Source organism: Triturus cristatus, chromosome 12 (assembly GCF_964204655.1).
Source record: "Triturus cristatus chromosome 12, aTriCri1.1, whole genome shotgun sequence".
In the NCBI taxonomy this organism is placed as follows: Eukaryota; Metazoa; Chordata; class Amphibia; order Caudata; family Salamandridae; genus Triturus; species Triturus cristatus.
This window is the reverse complement of record NC_140595.1, coordinates 693370772-693392676: the sequence shown is the minus strand read 5'-3', so window position 1 is coordinate 693392676 and position 21905 is coordinate 693370772. Positions and strand designations below refer to the sequence as shown.

Below are 21905 nucleotides of genomic sequence, written 5' to 3'. Positions count from 1 at the left end.
CTCTGCTGTGTCCCACCTGCGCTGCTGTGTGCCGCAGGGAACGTGGACTGTTCTACCAAGCTTCTCAACATCTGCCTGTGAGGTGGGCTGGCTGCTCTCTGTCTTGCTGGAGAGTACCGCACCGAGCCGGGCCCGACACCGGTTGCCGCATCAAGAAGATCGACGTGCTCATCGGCACGTGCCTTGCCGCGACCCGGAGGCCTGAAGCAGATCGAGAGTCGTATTTCCCTGCTCTACGAAGCCGCGCTGTGAGTGGCTGACTCCAGTGACGTCGACATCGTCACTGGGGGCTCGTCGAGGGAGTTGTGGAATCCTTGCACCAAACAGCCCGAGGAGCGCTTGTACAACGAGCGCAGCGACACTGCCGGAGCAACGTAGCTGCCTAAAACATCGAGAGCCTACAAAGTGATTCATTCTCAGTGAGTATCGAATCACTCCAGAGACTAGAGACTATCATCTTATGATCCCGACCAACCAAGAAAGCGAATATTGTGTAAACCTGTGATGCTTGACTTCAACTGCGGAAACTAGATAAAGATATATTATTTTTGATATAACTCACCTGTGTGGTCTAAGTTTGTGGTGTGCGGAGGGGGGATCATTGTGGTGTCTACGTGCAAATACCTTACACATTGCCTTGGGGATAAGCCTGTCTGCTCGAGCCAAGCTACCTAGAGGGTGAGCAGGGGTTATCTACCGTGTGTGTCCCTGTACCCTGACTAGAAGCAAGGGTCCCTATTTGGTCTAAGGTGTATACCTCTGCCAACTAGAGACCCCCAGATCTAACAGGTGGTAATTGTGAGTGTTCTGTGACCGCAATTGTGGTTGCAAAACATTAGTACATGGGTTTGAGACTCGCTATTTGGAAGGGAACACCCCCTTCCAAATATCGAGTCTCTAAACAGTTTTTTGAGAGTCGCAATTCATTTGCGACTCTCAAAATTGTGTTGGTACATGGCCATGACAATTTTAGCATGCGCAAATGGGTCGCTAACCTGTTTGCTCATGCTAAAATTGTTCGTACATCTGGCCCATAGTGTAGGGGTGTACAGTTCAGTGGGGTAGCATAGAGAGGAGTGTGGTAAAGTGTAGTTACATTCTGCTGTATTGTAAAGTGTATTCTCATCTACTTGACTGACGTACGGTGGAGTGCTATAAACTGTAGTGTTGTACACTGCAGGGGTATATATTGGAATATTGTATACTGAAATAGCATACAGTTGAGTGGCGTACAGTGGAGAGTGGTACAGTGAAATGGCATAAACTGGAACAGCATACATTAGAGTGGGGTACAGTGGATTAATTTACAGTTCAGTGGTGTACAGTGAGCTTACATAAAGTCAAGTGTGTACAGTGTATTGTTGTAAAGCAAAAATAGCGTAAAGTGGAGTGCCGTATATTGGAGTGCCATACAGTGCAGTAGTGCAGTGCGTAATAGCATACACTACGGTGGGATACAGTGTAATAGGGTAGAGTGCAATAGCATATATTGGAGTAGCACAAAGTGTTGTGCCATACAGTGGAATAGCGCAGATTTCAGTAGTGTAGTGTTCAGTGCCATAATGTAGGGTTTAGTGGTGTTAATTGTTCAGACATACATTGGAGTGGCTTAGTGGATTAGCATACAGTAGAGTGTTGTATAATTCTATTGGGTTAATTATAGAAGCATAGAGTCAAGTGACATACAGTGAAGTGTTGTTTAATGGACTGGAGCAGAACGTAGTCTTGTAAAGTGAAATAGCAGACAGTGGATTGTAGTACCGTCCAGTGACGTATACTACATTTCGATACAATGGAGTGTCGTAGAGTCGAATAGCATACAGTAGAGTAGCATACACTCTAGTAGTGTACCATCAAGTGGGGCATAGTGGAATAGCATATAGCGGAGGAATAGTGTATGGTGGAGTTGCGTACGGTGGAATAGCACACTGTTGCGAGCAGCATACTTTAGGTGCGTCCAGTAAACTGCCATACACAAAAGTGTAATAGAAGACAGTGGTGAACAGTAAAATAGCATAGAGTATAGCAGTGTAGAGTGGAGTGGCATACAATGCAGTTGGGTGATGCAGAGTGGAGTAATGTACAATGGATTAGCATACAAAGTAGGGGTGTATAGTGGAGTGTTGTAAATTGGAGTAGCATACTCTAAATGGCATACAATGGAGTGATGTAAATTCAACTGTTTGGGCCCCAAAACATGCTTAAATCCAATTTATCTTAAATACCCTTTTGTAGTTTGCATATCGCAAAAACCGACATTTGTATTTTGTTCAAATTTTTCTGAATTAGATAATATGGTGTACAGATGAATCTTTAGGGTAGTGCAGCTAAGTAGTGTAAGTAGTTTATGAGGTTTAAGGTATTTAAAGTTAGTGATATCTGTTGTTGCAGTATTTTTCCAAAATGAGGGGGTGTATTATGCAGTACTTTCACGGTACATAGTGATCTCAAGTCTTGAGATGATTGGCTAATCAGTGGCCTTACAAAAGTGAAAGCCAGCTATGTTGTTTGTAGGTACACTTTGCCTGTGTAGTGGATTATGCCTTCCAATGTAGGTAATATTATGTTTGGTATTTTCACCCTAACTATTACCACTTTAGTAAAGTGGCAATGGGTAGAGCAGAGTATTTCAGATTTTTAATTAAAAAAAAATGAAATACTGAGAAGTGTGGTGCTACTGCTGTACCCCACAAACATTTTGGAAGGTTAAAATCTTTGTTTCTAAATTTCTATAGATTGTTATAACAGTGTAGGGGGAAGGGCGCTTTATTTTACAGTAGCGCAGTCATTTTAACGAATTAAGTGGTACTCCGTACACTTTGTTGTGGATATTTTCATTATGTAAAACTATTTAAATACACTTTAGCACACTATATTTATAAAATATAGGGGCATATTCACAAGAAACTATCGCCGAGTCAACGGCACTTTATTGCACACCCGCTCAGCAGCTTAAGGTGCCACTGACTCAGTGCACCCAAAGTAAGCGTCCCGTGACGCCTGTGCCGGATGGGTGTGGTGTGTGTGCAAACCTGCCCTCAGGGAGTGGCTGTGACATGTTGACGACTAGACTAGTGACCTGCACACCACCAGCAAGTCCGTCTGCGACGGGTAGCAATGGTGGCCCCCCCTCAGTGCGTCATCGGAGTGGTCTGGCCTGCCGTACGCCGGACCAGCGCAGGGGTGGCCACAATGACTCGTGGGCTCGGCGCGTGGTCCAGTCCATGTCTGGACAAGGAAGTGACTGATGCGTGTGTCCCTGTTGTAGTGTTCACGGGACCCGGTACACAATATGCAATGTGGCAACCTCTGACTGGCATCCCACAGGATGAGCATCATTGACGCAAGTGAAATCACTGTCCCTACATTCATCCACACATTCATAAATGATCAAAGACATGACACAGCAGTGCGTCACTGGATGTTTATTTGCACATCCAGTGCAGTTATGCATCTGGAGCGGTACAGGGCAATGCCGAACACACTACACAATATGGGCCCGTGGAGGGCCAGCCAGAGTCCATCCGGGGATGACACGTACTACAGAAGTGGAAGGGTACAGTCTGCAGTCTGTCCACCGTGTCATTGGTCGTCGAACAGGATGTGGCAGTCCATGTCGCTGTCCAAGGTGAGTTCATCGGAGTGTGTCGGGGTTAGTGGAAGGTCATGAGGCCATGTGCAGCACCAAGCAGAAACAGGCCAGGTGGTGGAAATGAATGATAGTGCCTCCTGATCACAAACCCATCCACGTCCTTGTCCCCGGATGTGTGCCTCACCCTCCCTGTGGGTGTTGCAGTACCGGCTGCGGCACTGTGTGCCACTGACACATCAGGGGCCTGAGTGGATACGTCTGCCGCACTGTGAGGCACTGACACACCAGCGTGCGGGGATGTGGATGGTGTGGGGGTAGCAGCATTCATCAGCACCACGCCTTGTGGCGGCAATGCCATGATGGAGGTCTGCAGGGCATGATAGATCCCAGCTACATTTCGATGATGTGCAGTGCGGGCTGCCATCCTTTCCGCCTCTATACGCAGCATGTCCTCCATGAGCCTCCGCATGTGTGCCAGCGCACGGCTGGTATCGCTGGAGCAACTCTGAGTGGACAGCTGTTCTACTCTCCACGTCATGACTCCAGCGATGTCAGTCAGGGCTCGTTGGAGACTATAGGGCGAACATAGACACCCAAGGATGGCGTCCAGTTTGGAAGCCATGAGTTCAAACCCCACCCGCACCTGCTCAGCCGTCTCCCTCTGGCCCCCCAGCACACGGCGTTGGAAGGCCATTTGTTGTTCCTGGTGGACTTGGGAGGGTGCCGGGGCTGTGGGTGCCTCCTGCTGGGTGGTTTGGATGGTGGGTGGGGTCTGCTCGATGTAGCTGGGCCGCCCTGATCCTGAAGGTGAGTCGCTGATGAGGTCAATGATGTCTAGGAGTGCATCAATGCTGGTGTTGTCCTCCTCATCATCAGTGAAGAGTGGCTGGAACTGCTCTGCAGGAGGTGTTGACAATGCCCCTGTTATGTGAAGGGGAGATGGTGTACTACAATGTGTCCACATGTATGTAGCCTTATGGTACAGGTTGACATTCTGACAGCATGGCATTGTACATTGTGACACTCTGTGGGTCTGTGTGAGGAGCCAGGGTCATTGTGGGTGTGTACTGTGCCCTGCTTGAATGTGCATGTGTGCCATCGTGGCCATCTCCACCTGTACCCCCAGTACTTGGTGGTCACTCACCCTGTTGCGGTTGTGTTGTGTCCTGTCAAGCAGTGTCTGGTCCCCCGACTCCGGCCACAGTCTCCACACTGATGACTGTCGACACCAGCTCCTCCATGTCATCCAGCACGAACTGTGGTGCTGGGCCCCCACCTCCAGTCTGCATTGCTGCCTTCTGGTTGGCAGAGAGTTTCTTCTTGGTCTTCCGCTTGATGTCATTCCATCGCCTCTTGACCTCGTCCATTGTCCGCTTGTGCGCTCCTACGGGATTCACCTTGTCGACGATGTTGTGCCACATTCCAGTTTTAGCGCCCAATGACACGTTGGACGTGACGAAGAGTTGTTGATGGTGTTCCATCACCTCCGTGACTTTGATCCTGTTCACCTGCGGACTGAACCTCGTCTTCCTCATCTTCTTGTACTTGCCCTTCCCTGTCCCCGATGTCCTGGGCTGGTCGTTCGGGTTGCTTGTGGGGTTGCGCTCGTCCTCTGCGCCTGCTCTGACTGCCTCCATGGTGCTTGGGTGTAGGTCAGTTTGTGTGTGGGGGTTTTTTCTACTTTTATGGTGATTTTTTCGGCCTGCCAGGTGTGTGTTGCTGGCCTGGCACTGCTTATTGCTGATTTCCTCATCGTGCTTTGGCCCATCGTGTGTTTTTTGGTGTTGTGGTTTGTGGTTTTATCTCTGTCGTGGTGGTTCTATCACGGACATTGTCCATGGTGTCGGCGGACTATCGCATGGTACCGCCTTGTTGTGAATTCCACATTGACACAGGGTTATTTTCATGCGATGGGCTGTGATATTCGAAGTTGCGTTACTCTACTCTTGCGGTAGTTATCACACGTTCTTGTGAATATACCCCATAGTGTCTTATAGTGAATTTCACATTTTTTATTTATCTGTTTATTTATTTTTTGGTACCACGGTACCCTGTACTTAAAAAAACATATATATATATAAATTTATAATTAATTTTCCCTACCTATTACCACTGTACTAAAGTGGTAATAGGAATTGCAAAAATACCAAACATAATACATATCAAGCTTAAAAAGCGTAGCGCAGAACACAGGGAAACTTGAAGTGAAAACAACATGGCTACCTTCAACTTTTTTAAAGGTAGCCATTAACCAATCAGCTAATGGCTTGTCATCACTATATAATTTGGTAGTGCTATAGTCTTAACATGAATTGGATTTCTGTAAGGGCGAGAAGTGAACTCTGCTACGCTGGCAAAGTTCGAAGAGTTTTGCCTATTTCACAGTCTGCTTGGAGCATTGAGTTCGGCAAAACCTCTGTGGGCCACCACGTAGCTGAGTTTGCTGCCCACCCCATTAAAAAAAATGCAGAGTTGGAGTCCTGTAATCGCAGCACAGGTTGTAGTTGGCTGCAGCGTTCTATTTGCTCTCTCTCTTTTGTGTGACTGTGGGACGACTCTATATCCTCTGCTCTGCGTCTCCACTGCGCCAACATGCTGCAGTTGAAAGTGAAACAGAACAGAAGTGGCAGAGGAAGATAGGAGAGGAGGGGCAGAAAGACATTGATATCTGAGAGCAGGAGCCCTGGACCTGGCCAGGCAGTTCATCCCGGGTACTGTGAGCTGCGGTCTACATATACTTAATGCTTGAGTTGGTACAAGAACAACAACGTCTGCTGTGGCATAGCTACTTTAGTTGAATATTTGTTTACCTACAGCTCAGCTCTGAAATGGGGCCATTACCGACTGTGGTCCAGCCCAAGTAGTATGCTCTCTGTCACTGGGTGGCACTGGTAATAATCCATGAATCTGTTGGAACCACTTTTCTCTTAGTTATGCACCGCCTTCCCTCCCACGGGCTCTAACACCAAGTCGCATCTCTTCCTGCAAAAATGATTCACTGAAGAAGCAGACCAAACATTGACAGCTTTCCGTCTCCCCATCCTTCCTGGTAACTAGCTGTGCATATTGCTCTCTGCTTGGTAACAAGTTATTTCATACAAATGTTATGGGATGGCTCTATCTTAAAAGACTGCCCGCTGCAACTCAATCAGTTGTTGATAGTGGCTGAGAGGCTCACAGTATTAAATTAGACCTGCTGTAGAGTTCTGCATGAGTGTATGCATTTTTGAACAAACAAGGTTCTAGCACTTTGTGTGTATAATAGATTAATTTGAATGGTCAATATTCCAGGCTAGTATGTGTGCGTGTAATTGTAGTAAATAAAAATATTGCTGGGTGTGTCTCTTTGCATGGGTAACGAAAAAAGTGACATAATTGAATGTTATTACCATCTGCATGTTACTGTTTGTGTTGTGAATGTTTTTAATAATATATGAGCAATATTTTAGGAGACTCATGCCTTCAACTCCCAGTGCTAGTCTCTCACTTCCGAAATGAATAAGCGCTGTTTATCTCCATTGCAAGGCGTGAGACTTCACAGGCAGAACATGGAGGGGACTATCGGAGAAGAGGGACAGGAGATTAAAGTACAGCAGAAGATGTCACCTGTACCAGCTGGATATGAATAAAACTGAAAGCCTTTACCTCTTGTAAGCCTTTGCCTGGCTTTTTTCTCTGTATTTGTCTAACGTGGTCCCGTGACTGAGTGCCCATGTTATGAAGAAAGATGCACCTTCCAGTAGGTTGAAGCACAGAGCAGGACGACTTTTACTGTGCAAAATGGAATTTCACAGAAAGTGCTCTGCTGCTGGCGGAACTACGCAGACAAAGTTATTAAAAGACAAAAATCCCCAAAATCCTTATCTCTGGTCAGCCTAACTATAATGACAGAGTAGCTACTGCCACTCTGTGATATATATATATATATGTATATATTTTTCACAAAGAAAAACAAAGATTACAGGAACGTTAGGCTCTGAATTTATACACAAAACTATCTAAATTCCACTATTATAGTTAGAGTTATCTCAAGTAACTATAACTTGTGCCCTTAGGTAACTATAACTCACGCCCCCACCATGCGCAGTTTTCTCATCAACAATTTCACAGCTGATTTTGCACTGATATTATCAACAATGTCATACAAGATGTTATGAGTGATGTAATATGTGGGGTAATTAGCAGTGCATGGCGAGGGTGAGAGTTATAGTTACCTTAGGGCACGAGTTATAGTTACTTGAGATAACTCTAACTATAACAATTTCTATGGTTTTGTGTGTGTAACATTTGAGCCTAACTATGTGGTCCCACTAACCTTTGTTTCTGTCAGTGGCTTTCAAGGTTCGTTTAAAGTAATTTCCTAACTAACACATCCTTGTAACCTTTGGTCATTTAGTGAATTTCACTGTTTTTCCTTAATATAAACTGCACTGAAATTTTACCTATCAGTTCTATTTCATAAAATACAATTTTACAAACATATAAATACATTTTATTCACACATTTAATATTATTAATTTTAAAACTAACAATTAATAAATGAAAAATATATAACTTATTGAACTTTTTACAAATGCAAACACAAAATCTTTCTATGTTTTCTATTCATTTTATGGATCCAGTGATCCACCATGATGGCATCACAAATCAGTCTACTCATCCACATTGAAAATCATACCCTAAATCAGTTATTTCAGTTTCACATCTCTCTGGAGACAGTCTCGGAAGCACAGCTCCATCATATTTTTGCCTTTCCTTCAAAAGGAAGAGAGTTTCAAAGTTAAGATGGCTTCTGCTGAAGATAAAAGCGAACGGAAAGAGCAGAACGAAGAAGAAGACTTACCACCTCCAAAGAATTCCTCTGACGTTTTGAAATATTTCTCTATCCCTTCAGGAGAATTGAAAGTTCTTGCAAAATTTGTTCAATGCAATCTATGCAGAAAAAAAACTGTCAAGAGGTACTGTAAAGAAGTATTCACTTGCCACATCCTCTGTTTCAAAACACCTGAAAACCATACATACAAGGACATTTCAGAGGATGATAAGAGGGAAGGTGATGCATCATCATCAGCAGTTGGATCATCTGTGGGACCCTTACCACCTGACCAGATTCTTACCAGCACCACTGTTTCACCAAAACTGCAATACATGGTGACTGATTGTAGCAAATGCCATATGCCATTTGCAATAAATATGTCATTTGTTGCCTAGTTTATGGATGCTGTCAAGAAACATGATTCTTAATTTTTTTCCACCTCACCATTCTTTCTTCCATTCCAATTTAAAGATAAGTACATATCTGAAAAGAAAATATAAAATACATTTAACTTGCAAACTATTAGATTACTTACTACAAGCAAGTGTGTAGCTACATAAGTGGTTATGTCAGTATGTTGGAGGCTATCTAAGTGTCTGAGTATGGGTGTATAAATGGATATATGAGTAGCTGTATGGGTGGGTGACTGGGTGTGTGAATGGTTGAATAGATATGAGAGTGACTGTATCAGAGCCTCTGTGGTTGTGTCACTGGATAAGCAGCCATATGAGTGTGTGATTGGGGGTGTTAATGACTGTATGGTTGTCTAAATGGGTATGTAAGTGGCTGTGTGGATTGGTAACTGGCTGTTTTAGTGGGGGTTTGGGGGAGTAAATGTGTGTGCATGTGGCTCTATTAGTGGTGAATACATAATTGATGTGTGGGGGTGTGAATGTATGTGTAAGTGCCTCTGTCTGACTGTGTGTGTGAGTGGCTTTTTGGTTTCATAAAAAGGTATGTGAATGTCTGTATGAGTGGGTGACTGGCTTTATAATTATAACTGGGTGTATGGGTGCATACGTGTGTGTGTAACTGACTGAATTCTGGGTGCATGAGTGGCTGTGTAGTATGAGTGTGTGTCACAGTGTCTGTACAGGTGTGTGAATGACTATGAAAGTGGATATATAGGTGAGTAAATGGGTGTGTGAATGCTTTCATGGTTGTCTGACTGAGAGTGTCAGTCAATGTCTGGCTATATGAATGGTGAGTACTAAAATGCTTTTCTGGAGGTGTAACTGTGTGTGTAATTACCTGCCTGGCTGCTTGAGAAGGTCTACATTCAATACCATTCAATTACATGCTATAAGCAAGCACCCACCTCTAATTTCTATAACAATCATTTATAGCCATACTGGCTTAATAAAAAACTATATTTACAGTCTAGCAATTCCTCATCTTCCTTTGCTGCACACTATGGTGTCGATTCCGATCCTGGAGAAAATGGGTACGAACCGTCGAACGGAGCATTTTCTCCGTCCGACTCGTACACGGTTGTAAAACTTTACAGATATGCAAGTCTGATTCGTACGGAAATACTATTTCCGTACGAATCGTACAAAACACCGACCGACGAAAATAAACATACAAATGTGATCCGGAAAAGCGCCGACGTGACGTCGGGACGCATGCAGCCTGCGTTTCACGAATCAGGAAGTACGATTCGTACCCACAGCAGTCCGGACGGCAATATTTTTACGGCACCCAAAAAGTGCCGGGAAAGCGAAGTACGCCGCGAAACGACAAGATCAGGGGGCCGGTACGCGCCATACCCCCCCACCCGTGTATGTACGCACCGTACCCCCACCCGTGTATGTACGCACCGTACCCCCACCCGTGTATGTACACCCTTGTATGTACGCACTGTACCCCCACCCGTGTATATACGCACCGTACCCCCACCCGTGTATGTACGCACCGTACCCCCACCCATGTATGTACGCACCGTACCCCCACCCGTGTATGTACACCCGTGTATGTACACACCGTACCCCCACCCGTGTATGTACGCACCGTAACCCAACCCGTGTATGTACGCACCGTACCCCCACCCGTGTATGTACACCCATGTATGTACGCACCGTACCCCCACCCGTGTATATACGCACCGTACCCCCACCCGTGTATGTACACACCGTACCCCCACCCGTGTATGTACGCACCGTACCCCCACCCGTGTATGTACGGCGCGGGGGTTCGCGCCGTACATACACGGGTGGGGGTACGGTGCGTACATGCACAGGTGGGGGTACGGTGCGTTCATACACGGGTGGGGGTACGGTGCGTACATACACGGGTGTACATACACGGGTGGGGGTACGGTGTGTACATACACGGGTGGGGGTTCTGCACGTACATACGGGGGCTGGGGGGGTTCGGCGCATACTTACGGGGGCTGGAGGGGGTTCGGCGCGTATGCGGGCACATGTCTCCATGGTTGCTATGGGAGTTCGGTGCGGACGGTGTTTTTACCATACAGTTGTAACATCGGACGCACGGGATGGATCGTACTTGCGCGGTCGGACTTCACTTTTCACATTTGTACGGTAAATCGTCCGGGGACGTGTCGGACACATTTTCCGACCCGAGGACGTGTGGGGACTATTTCCCAATGCGATTCGTATGGACTTTTTCCCATACGAATCGTACTTGGCAGTTTGTACGCTACTTGTACGATTCGTACGGTAAAAATACCGGATACGAGTCGTACGGGGAAATTTTTTAACGGATCGGAATCGACACCATATATATTTAGTTGATGTTCTCATCTAAGTCCCCTTCTATTTTTCCATTTACTATATCGCCTAGGAGCCACACAGTTTCTATCAGCTCATATACAATAACAGTTTTAAAAATATTTTTAAATATACTATTTTGTAGCACAACCTAATTAACATACCTGTAAAATTTCTTTACTGTTGTCCAATTGTTATTGCAATATCTGTTATCATCTGTTTTCCACAGGGAATTTTAAGTCAGAAAGATGGCAATCCTCACCCAATATCAGTAGAAAAGTACCTAAAATGGCTACCCTTCCCCATGTATTCTTATAATACTACTGTGTTAAGCAAATATAAAGATTCTCTTTCATCTTTTATTTTTGTTATATCACTTCTAAAATGGTCCCTAATATTTAACCCTTTCCACGCTTCCTGTAAAGAAGACCAACGTTGTTGTTGTTGTTTTTTTGCAGATCTGCGGATCCTCCGTGGTGCTCAGAGCAGCCTCCCTAAGAATTCATGTCGGATCCGTAGATCTACACGAAACCCTTATAATCATTCAAAAATCTGCCGTTATTTTGTAAAATATTGTCAATTACAAGACACACACTCCTTACTGAGTAATTTTTGTACACTAGTGTTATTTTCAGTTTCACTGATGACATATGTGTCTTTCTGTAAAATAAATATTTGTAATATATATATAGCTAAAGATTAATGGAAGAATACATGGGTAAATAAGTGTCTAAATACAATGATGTAATATCTGACATCATCAGCAGTGGATTGCGGTCGCGTGAGTTATAGTTGCCTGCACTAACTTTAACGGGGGAATTTCATTGGTTTTTTACGAGTGAAATGTCCTGCTAACTATAACATGTGTGAAACCTATGGTTTTTTAAGTGAATATATATATATATATATATATATATATATATATATATATATTCACTGAAAAAACCATGGGTTTCACACACGTTATAGTTAGGAATTAGCATTTAAAAAACCTTAGAAATTCAATGAAAAAACCAAAGGTTTCACACATGTTATAGTTAGCTGGACATTTCACTCGTAAAAAACCAATGAAATTCCCCCGTTATAGTTAGTTCACCTAACTATAACTCGCGCGCCCGCAATGCACTACTGATGACGTCACATATTACATCACTCATGACATGGTCACTGACATCACTCATGACATCACTGATGACATCTCAAATGACATCACTGATGACATCACTGATGACATCATCCTTGTGATAGAGTGGTAGACCTCCTCTTCCCCTAATATAACCATTGAAACACACATTCAAAAATAGAGACTAAAATTTTCAAAACAATGGACATACCAATACCAGTTACAACAACCTATTCAGTAATTCTAAGAAACACATACACATCCACTCATTCACCAACAGTCCTCTACAGTCACTCATACATGCACTCACTCATCATATGTATTCATACACCTACACATCCTGTTACACAACGCCACTCATCCATAGAGTTACTCACACACATAGTCACTCATGCTAATAAAGAATCAAACATCCATTTACTTGCATATACAGTTATACACACACCACCACACTTACTTCTACAGAAACTTACATATACTTACTCTTTTAAACAATCACTTATAGAAACACATACTTATTTATACAGGAATTCTTCCAATCTCTCACTCTTACATATACTCACTTATATACACCAATAGTCACATTTACTAGTTAAATAGATATGTAGTTACTCATGAAGACACTATTGAGACAGTCATTCACTCACTAATACACCCATACACACAGTCATCCACCCATACAGTCCTGCACACATGCTGTCTTCAATACATACAAAGAGTGAATCACTCATTCATGCACCTATGCACTACATAATACCCCCCACCGAACCATACAGACACTCAGACTGATACTTAAAAAACAACTAATAGCCTATATAGACACCCATGAAGCTACTCACCAACCCATGCAGCCACTTATACACAAAGTGAGAGACTAATACAGATTTTTTCTTATTTAAACATTACTCAGTAAGCCATGTATTTACTATGATACACTTAATCAGTCATTTACACAATCAATTTTTCAAAAACAAAGCATTCATTTAGACACTTATATACCCATTTATTCTTCCATTGACCTTGAGATATACATATATAAAACATATTTAATTTTCAGAAAAACACACATTCACTGGATGATGTCATCAGTGATGTCATCAGTGATGTCATTTGAGATGTCATCAGTGATGTCATGAGTGATGTCAGTGACCATGTCATGAGTGATGTAATATGTGACGTCATCAGTAGTGCATTGCGGGCGCGCGAGTTATAGTTAGGTGAACTAACTATAACGGGGGAATTTCATTGGTTTTTTTCGAGTGAAATGTCCAGCTAACTATAACATGTGTGAAACCTTTGGTTTTTTCATTGAATTTGCAAGGTTTTTTAAATGCTAATTCCTAACTATAACGTGAGTGAAACTCATGGTTTTTTCAGTGAATTTGCAAGGTTTTTTAAATGCTATTTTTTTTTTTTTTACATATTTTTATTTTAATTTTCTATCCTTTTTTAAAGACTATGGTTAAAATTTAAAAATTCTACAATATGTTTTTATTTTATATTTTTTTAAAAATAAACAGGTAAAATTTATTAGCAATATTTTTTTTTTTTTTTTTTTTTTTTACCGAGCGCGTACCGTAAGCGCACATCGCGAGGTATTTACGCTAGTTTCCTACGCTGTTTGCGTTCATTTACGCAATTTACGTAGTCATACGTCACGCGCGCATAGCGCGTAACGCGTACGCTGCACGTGCACGTTACGCGGAAGTGGAGGGGCGTGCCAGTTTTGCGCATGTGCGCGTGAGCGTGTCTTTTTTACGCGCATGCGTACTTTTTGCCGTAAGCGCACCGTAAGCGTACCGTAAGCGTACGGTAGGTCATGTGATCATGAAACACAACTTTTGATTGGTTGAAACTACTTTCAGTTCTAGAACTCTCCTACACCACACCCATTCCCCTCATTTCTGCTTGTGATCCCTTAGGAGAAGGAGCTGGGTTGTCTTTGTGATACGATGGCAGAACAGAAGAGCCCTTCTGAGAGTGAGGCTAGCAGCACTACCTTGAGGCAGAGAGCGAGGAAACAAAAGACCTCTTATGTATGGGATTATTTTACTTTTCCAGAAGGCCAGCAAAAGGTAAATGCACCCTTAGTGACTTGTAAGCTGTGTGGTCGTGTACTTTCAAGAGGGAATCCTGACAGGAAGAATTCCTTTGGGAATCATACCATGATGAGACACCTTAAGGATGTACACAAAAGGACACATGCTCGACTTACTGGAGGTAACCCTTCAGTAAGTCAACCAAGCACATCCACAGCAGCTCAGCCTGGACCATCATCTGCAGGGCCGAGTCCTTTTTCTGCAGGTCAGGTGAGCCCTTCATCTGTGGGGGGAGCATCTCCTTTTGCTGGCCCTGTGGAAATTAACCCTCGGTTTCTGAGGGTTGATATTCGATGCGCCTCTTGTCATGATCTAATTTGTCATAGGGAGACCAGTGTTTCCCTAGTGAACAACAAAATAGATCAGCAATCTTGTCACAGAGACTAATTTTCCCAATCTTTCTTTCCTCTGTCCCTGCATGAACACAACGGCTCTTTTAAGAGCCAACCTTATCTTTCATCTTTTTTTATATATGTTTTTAAAAACTTTTTTAATTTTTTTTTTTACCGTACGCGTACGGTGCGCGCAATTTTTTTTTTTTTTTTTTAAAAACACTAAAAATCAATTATCACATTACAAGGTCCTTGAGAGACTACAATTAAAAACTGAAAATGTGATTGTAGAGAAGTAGAAAAAAAGGAACCATGATACTATTGACTTACCATACCCGCTCAAAAAAATATTTATTCATTTGTTTTTTTTAAAAATTGCTTTAAAAATGGTTCTAGGTTTTGAAAATTTTCTATATCAATCTGAAAAAAAAGAAAAAAGTATTAATATTTTTTAAAACATTTTATAATACAGTACACATATTTACATATTTATCAAAAAATATTTTTGCCTTATTTTTGCTGTTTTCAGAATACATTGCATTTCACTATAAATTGTGAAAGCAATTGCATTCATCATTTAACAGCGGGCAAAAAAAAAAATAACAATCTCAAAGATTGTATTAAAAAAGCCCAGAATCTCTTTTTACTTAAACTTAACAATATAGAAATGCATAATATTCTAAAAAAATATCATCTAATATCAATACTTATTTCTTTAAAATACCGTCTGATATTTTTGTTTCAGAAGTATAATCACTATATTATATCTCAAATAACTCCACAATACATCTGGTTCCATTTCCTTTAGGCCAAATAGTAATTTTAAAATTCTTTTTTGTTTAAATTTCCAATGGTAATCCAATAAAATTCTAAAGTTTAATTTGTACAGATCTCACCGATTCTCTGTAACATATTGGTTCCCGAAAGATTTATTAATAATTTATTAAGTCCACAATAGAATTGGTTACCTTTCCGCATGGCCAAATAGTAATTTAAAAAATCTTTTTTGAAAAAATTTCCAATGGCACTCCAATAACATTCCAAAATTTAAATTGTGCAGATGTTACCGATTTTCTCTAAATTTTTGGTTTTCGAAAGTTTCATTAAAAATTAAAAAAGTCCACATTACAATTGGTTATCTTTCCATTAGGCCAAATGATAATTTAAAAAATCTTTTTTTTTGAAAATTCCAATGGTAATGCAATAAAATGGTAAAATTGTTTTGTCCAGATCTTGCCAAGTCTCTCTAAAATTTAGGTTTCAGGAAGATTAGATAGGAATTTGCTAAATCAAAAGGCAAACGTTGCTTAAAAACCAATTGGGAATCATTACACAGTGTCCAGCCTTTTTCACATTTAAGATAAACTGTGTAATGTCCAGAAGTAACAGTAGGTCCTTCATGGAAAATTATTGCAACAGTTACAAAAGTTTTTCCTGAAATTGATAATTGCTGTCCTGTAAACTTCTTTTTTAAAGTATCCAATTTTGAACCATCAGCTCTACATCGTTGCATCATTAAAATTACATACTGTCCGTATTCCTTTAAAATTAAAGTTGAAAACATGTCAGATTTACACCCACCGCATTGCGTGCTATGATTAGCATCTTTAACTAATTTAGCAAAAGTGACTGTTTTACTCTCTGGCAATGTCAAATAAATAAACCTTTCATTATCAACATTAGAGCCACATATATTATAACAGTTTTCACAACTATGTTCCCATTTATAAGAGAGACCAAATAAATTATCAATGGCAACTTCTTCTTCTTCCAGTACCTGAAAAAAATACATCAAGAATTCCTGTGCATCTTGCTGTACATTTTGAGAAAACTGTGTTCGTCCTGAACATACATCTAAAAGTTTTCTAATTTCAGTAGCACTTTCTATTTTAGTTTTATCAATACTCAGCTTTTCAAAAAGGAGACTCAGCACAGAACAGAATTTTTTTCCCTGATTTACTATTATCTGCTCTTGCAAACTTTCCAGATAAAATGCAACATTCAGAACTACATTAGCGTAGCAGTTGACACCAGAGCTATTTTCAAAATGACATCCTACAACCTGTTCTTCTTTTTCCTTATTCTTTTTGCTTGCAATTACATCACTCCTCTTTTTTTTCCTCCTCTCTACATCTTCATTACAGATATTCTCATTTCTCCTTTTACGAGAAACTACACGTTTCTCCAACACAGGATACTGACCTAAATGAGGAGCATAGCTTCTTCTTAATCTATTATACTCCTTTACACAATTTGTATCAGCACTAACTTTTGAGTCATCAAAGTCTATCATGAATAAACCTGATAATGTTTTCACTCGTGACAAAGCAACATATGCCATACCTTCTTTGAACACAGTTGAACCAATGTTCACAAATGCACAATCTACAGTCAATCCTTGAGACTTGTGAATAGTTACAGCATATGCTAGCGAAAACGGAAACTGCTTGCTACGTACATATAAGTCTTTCACAAGCATGAAACGAACTGTACAACGACAAATGTCTTTAACTTCTTCTATCTGATCAAATTTTATTTTTAAACATTCAATTCCATCTTTTTTCTGATAATTAATAAAACCCACAACTCTTCCCATAGCTCCATTAACTAAACCTTTTTCAACATCCAAATTTCTCCTTAAAAATACTCTACAGTTCATGCAAACATATAGATTTTTTTCTAATCCAGCTGTTTTGGAAATGTTCTTCTCTAGTGAATCCAATTTATTTTTCAGTGTGCCTGTTAATGTGATAGTAATTCTTCCATCCTCAATTTTGTCCACTGCTTCCAATTTCCTGATCTCTTCCTTTTCCAATTTCAAAAGCTCCTCATTGAATATTGAGCATTCACGTAGAGTTGGCATTAAGCAGATGACACTTTTGTTTTCTGCAATGTTCTTGTATATCTTCTCTGCAACTATTTCTTCCTTTGGAAATAAATTATGTAGCAGCCGACTCTGTCATGCTTTTTTGCCAACTTCAGTGAGTAGTCCAATTCTGATATCTTTCAGAATACTTCCATATTCTTCATCGCTTGCCTCATATTAGTAGTAAGTTCCTTGTACTCAAAGAAGGACCAAATATTTGTATTTCCGATGCTTCCCAATGACTTCTTCGTGTCTTCATGTGTGACAGTATTAAACACTGGTTGTCCTTTAACTGGAGTAAGTTGCAAAAGATCTCCAAAAACTATGACGTGTTTTCCACCAAATAACATGTCATAGTCTGTCTTCAGAATTTGCTGCATTCTTAAATGCACAAAGGCAAGCATTAAGTTTGAAACCATGCTCACCTCATCAATAATGAGAACTTGCATCTTCTTCAATACTCTTGAAACTTCCAAGGATGCTTCTCCAGTTAGCTTGTTGTATTGTATTTTGTTCTCATGCTCCACTGGTAACATTAGCAAACGATGTAAAGTGATTCCTTTTATGTTATATGCTGCTAACCCAGTTGGAGCAGTAACCACACAAGACAAAGTAGAATCCGTTTTTTGCTGTAGGTAGCTTCTGATGACTTTAATTAGGAAACTTTTTCCAGTTCCAGCTTGTCCGCTTACATACATCCTGATTGGATGAAATGATGTGCATGAGCACTCTTTTTTTTCATGAAGAAATCCGTGATCAATTTTGTTTCTGATCTCTTCATAAATTTGTTGCTGCTCTTCATTCAGTTGTCTTTCCAAATTTTGTAAGTCTATAAATTCTTCTTGAGCTTGATTCATAGCCATTTCCACTTCATTCATGGCTATTGATGCTTCATTTTCAACGATTGGTTGTCCTAGGGGATCTTGACTGAGTGTTCCTGAACTTTGGCTGTCCTGAGAACTCTCTCTAGCTATTTCTGCTGCAATTGTAGTTTCCTGTTCAATTTCTTCATTTAACATTTGCAGATAACTTGAGAATGTACTGCATTGTATGCTGTCTTTGCAAGCATTAAAAGAATCTTCATAGCTTTGAAATTCTCCCAGTAGTTCATCCTCTGTACGCCATGGTTTAAACAACTGTAAAAGAGCCAAGTAGTAAAATTCCTTCTTGTCAGTAGTGTCGCAACTCAGCTTCCTGTGATTTATCAAACTTCCTTTTGTTTGCTTCACCAAACATCCTTCCTCACCAATGACTTTATATTTTCCATTGTTGATGTCTTCTGTGGCTTTCCGTGAATAAATGTAGTTCTGCAGCACTTCATAGAGAGACATGTTCTCCAGATGATGACTTCTCTTGGGATAATATGTGTCCAACATGTTTGATTTCAAAATATCTGTACTTTCTGGGTCATTCTCGGCCAAATATTCAATTTCTCCAACAGATTTCAGTACCCGATTTCTCATTGCTGTAAGGCCTAAACTTGCCCAAATTCTTCTTCTTGATTTCGAGTAGAGACTTGCAGATGATAACCTATCTGAACATTCGTAGGATCCAATTTCTCGATGCGATAACATCTTCAAACTGAAACTGTACAGCTTCTTACTGACAGTCTTCTCGTGAGAAATCTCTTCCCACATTTCCTTCAATTCTGTTTTTTCTGATTTCGTAATGTAAGACATTACATATCGAGCAACAGCAATGGAATTGTCAGCTACATACTGTATATCCATGTTAGCGTTCCACATGGATAAAATGACTGGGTTGTAGTCATTTATATTTTTTGATTCTTCTTTTCTTTTTAGGTTGTAGGTATTCTTAGGTGATTTTCTTGTGATAGTATGTCTCACAGCTGACATAAAACTGTTTACTCTTCCATTTGAAAGAACAGGTCTAGGAAATCCAAATCGACATTTAGTGTAGTATTTATCTTTGCTCTTGTATTTCCGTCGACAGTATTTTCCACACCGATGACTTTGGAAATGTAAAACTTGCTCCTTTAACTTTTTCTCTTCTGTGCTTTTTGGTATAGCACATGTTGCATATTCTTCAATGTAAGATACCACTGCTTCATCAGTATCTGTTCCAAACTTTGGGGCATCCTTGATCCACAACAGCATATGAATATGAGGAGCACCTCTTGCCTGGTACTCTTTTCTCCAAAAGAAATCCACTACTTCTCCTAGAGGTGGATTTTTTTTATTGCAGATGAAGGACATCATAGCCTCAAATCTATGATTGAAATATCTGCAAACATTAACCGGATCCAATGAGCACAGTTCTCCTGCTGTCTTGTATTCGATGTTTTCAATGTTTGAATTTGCCTCTCGTAGAAAATCCAGTAAATCATCCCAAGCGTACTCGGCACAGCTTAGGGTAACGAACCATGTTGGTGTTCCTAAATTCCGTAACATGCATTTTAATTCACCATGGCGTCTGTACCAATATTCATTTGTCCCACGCTGACAAGCCATCAGATTGATCAGTTGTGTTTCCAAATGATCATCTCGGTGCTGCACTTTCTCCATAAAATCCTTAGCAGACACATTTTGTAAATGTACTCCACTTTTTAAAATGTGATTTACTGCATAAGACAGTGCAGACAAATCGCTTTCAAATAAAAGATGGAACAAATAAGGAATACTTTGTCGAAATCTGGGATCTTCAGCATATAGTCGTGTAGTCCGATACTCAGAAGCTGGAATCTGTTCCGGACGTTCATCGTATCGTCCTCCTTTTCCTTTAGGAAACAGCTGGGGAAAACATCGAGCTTCCAAGCTCTCCTCCCATACACTCACGGGAGTTCCTTTTGCTTTCTTCATCTGAAAGAGATCAATATTGTCTCCCATAACTTCTTTTGAATGAAGAGGATGTATGCTAAAATGTTCATAAATTTCTTCTTCCTTTGACTTGTCCACTTTTTCAATTTGTCCAGTTGGTGTTTCTGTGTCTTCTTGTAAATCTTCTTCTTCTTCTTCTTCTATATAAATTGATTCATACCATTTGTTATTCCTTTTCAAATACAAATTTGCTCTTTGTACTTTCCGCACATCTACCAGCTCCTGCCAAATCTTCTTATTCTTTGTAGGTACACCATTAACCAGAATAATTAATGGTTCAGTTTCAAAAGTATCCGCATCAATAGTTTCCATATTTTTTTTCAAATCCAAGGGCAAATACACCACTCTACCTTTTAAACCTCTCAGTAAATCTGAAGGAGGTAATTTACCAGTTTTGGGCTCCATACGTACTATGGTCTGGAACGGATGAACACATTGAATGAGTATAGACTCATATGTATTTAATTCAGAAAGTTCAGCAGGAATAGCATCCAATTCTAAATTATTATGTACAGCTCTGGTCGGCATTCTATTTTCCTCTAACTTGTTGTAACAGTATTTACAAATACGCTGATCTTCACCCAATTCAAAACAATTTTCAAGAAATATATATGTGGCAAAATCCTTCCACTTATAATTATCTTCATTTTCACTCTTTCTGTAGAGATCAACATTCCTAGTTTGTTTTCTATAATGAGTTCTGCGGCAACAAATACAAGTAAAATTTGGTCTTTCATTAGAGATTATTGCAAATTTTGTTATGTGATCATTAAATGTCTTACTTACAGAGGGTTCTACATTCTCTTCCACTTCCTCCTCATTTACTGTGTCCTTCTCTGCACTGTTTTGTTCAGGACCAAAGTAACAAAACTGAATTTCATCAACAACCTTCTCTACATCTGATACCGTTCCTCGGAACAGAGCCCTATTCAATTCATTTAACTTTATTGCTGGACTTTTAGCAAAACACAACCGTCTCACAAACTTTCTCATTTCAGTATGATGAACAGCCAGCATCCTAAAATGATGGAAAACACTATTACACACTTTTCTAGATAGACAAGCCAGAGAATGACCCTTCAAACCAGTATTCTCTCTCACTCTGCATGGATCCAGACTTTGAAGCACCTTAATCTTCTGTTTTATACTTTTTTTACTATATTCTCTTAGAAACTCACGAAATTTATCAATAGATTCCTGACGCACAGTGCAAATACTACTACAATTCCAAGTGTACACTGGGGCTTTAGGACGTCTCCCCATAGCCTCATCTGCCATCACTTGTACCTCATCTCTTGGAACCATTATCTCCTTCTCCATTATGCAACCATTTTTCACTTCGTAAGCACGACCTCTGGTGTCAACTGCATGCAGCAAACTATTACTTTGAAAATAGCTCTCTTCATTAAAAAAAGGTTCACTACTTGAACTATGCATCCACTTTCCTAAAAACACTTTACAAAAGTTTGTTCTGTTCACTACTCTTTTCCTTTTGCTATGTGATTTCA

At 40.6% G+C, this 21905-nt stretch overlaps 1 protein-coding gene across 1 annotated transcript in view; it reads left to right on the top strand.

Annotated features, from left to right (window-relative positions):
* LOC146780111 (uncharacterized) overlaps positions 1-21905 on the top strand; it is a 597326-nt gene that overhangs the window by 510446 nt on the left and 64975 nt on the right. The window lies entirely within an intron of this gene.